The sequence below is a fragment of the Rhincodon typus genome, chromosome 23 (assembly GCF_021869965.1).
Source record: "Rhincodon typus isolate 14 chromosome 23, sRhiTyp1.1, whole genome shotgun sequence".
NCBI classification, from domain to species: Eukaryota; Metazoa; Chordata; class Chondrichthyes; order Orectolobiformes; family Rhincodontidae; genus Rhincodon; species Rhincodon typus.
The window spans coordinates 10,949,180-10,950,803 of NC_063354.1; positions in this window are offsets into that span (position 1 = coordinate 10,949,180).

Consider the following 1,624-nt stretch of genomic DNA (forward strand, 5'->3'; position numbering starts at 1 on the left):
GTGTTTTCGGGATCCTTAAGGGGGAGGGGGAGCAGCCCCAAGTCGTGGTCCACATAGGCACCAACGACATAGGTAGGAAAAGGGATGGGGACGTAAGGCAGAAATTCAAGGAGCTAGGGTGGAAGCTTAGAGCTAGAACAAACAGAGTTGTTATCTCTGGTTTGTTACCCGTGCCACGTGCTAGTGAGGCGAGGAATAGGGATAGAGAGCAGTTGAACACGTGGCTACAGGGATGGTGCAGGAGGGAGGGATTCAGATACCTGGATAATTAGGGCTCATTCTGGGGTAGGTGGGACCTCTACAAACGGGATGGTCTACACCTGAACCAGAGGGGTACCAATATCCTGGGGGGGAAATTTGCTAATGCTCTTCGGGAGGGTTTAAACTAATTCAACAGGGGGATGGGAACCTGAATTGTAGCTCCAGTGTACAGGAGGTTGAGAGTAGTGAGGTCATAAATAAGGTTTCAAGGTTGCAGGAGTGTACCGGCAGGCAGGAAGGTGGTTTGAAGTGTGTCTACTTCAATGCCAGGAGCATCCGGAATAAGGTGGGTGAACTTGCAGCATGGGTTGGTACCTGGGACTTCAATGTTGTGGCCATTTCGGAGACATGGATAGAGCAGGGACAGGAATGGTTGTTGCAGGTTCCGGGGTTTAGATGTTTCAGTAAGTTCAGGGAAGGTGGTAAAAGAGGGGGAGGTGTGGCATTGTTAGTCAAGGACAGTATTACGGTGGCAGAAAGGATGTTTGATGACAACTCGTCTACTGAGGTAGTATGGGCTGAGGTTAGAAACAGGAAAGGAGAGGTCACCCTGTTGGGAGTTTTCTATAGGCCTCCGAAGAGTTCCAGAGACGTAGAGGTAAAGATTGCAAAGGTGATTCTGGATCGGAGCGAAAGTAACAGGGTAGTTGTTATGGGGGACTTTAACTTTCCAAATATTGACTGGAAACGCTATAGTTCGAGTACTTCAGTTGGGTCAGTTTTTGTCCAATGTGTGCAGGAGGGTTTCCTGACACAGTATGTAGATAGGCCAACAAGAGGCGAGGCCACATTGGATTTGGTACTGGGTAATGAACCAGGCCAGGTGTTAGATTTGGAGGTAGGAGAGCACTTTGGTGATAGTGACCACAATTCGGTTACGTTTACTTTAGCGATGGAAAGGGATCGGTATATAAAGCAGGGCAAGAGTTATAGCTGGGGGAAAGGCAACTATGAGGCGATGAGGCAAGATTTAGGATGCATAGGATGGAGAAGGAAACTGCAGGGGCTGGGCACAATTGAAATGTGGAGCTTGTTCAAGGAACAGCTACTGCGTGTCCTTGAGAAGTATGTACCTGTCAGGCAGGGAGGAAGTGGTCGAGCGAGGGAACCGTGGTTTACTAAAGAAGTTGAATTTCTTGTCAAGAGGAAGAAGGAGGCTTATGTAGAGATGAGGCGTGACGGCTCAGTGAGGGCGCTTGAGAGTTACAAGTTAGCCAGGAAGGACCTAAAGAGAGAGCTAAGAAGAGCCAGGAGGGGACATGAGAAGTCTTTAGCAGGTAGGATCAAGGAAAACCCTAAAGCTTTCTATAGGTATGTCAGGAATAAAAGAATGACTAGAGTAAGATTGGGGCCGGTCAAGGAC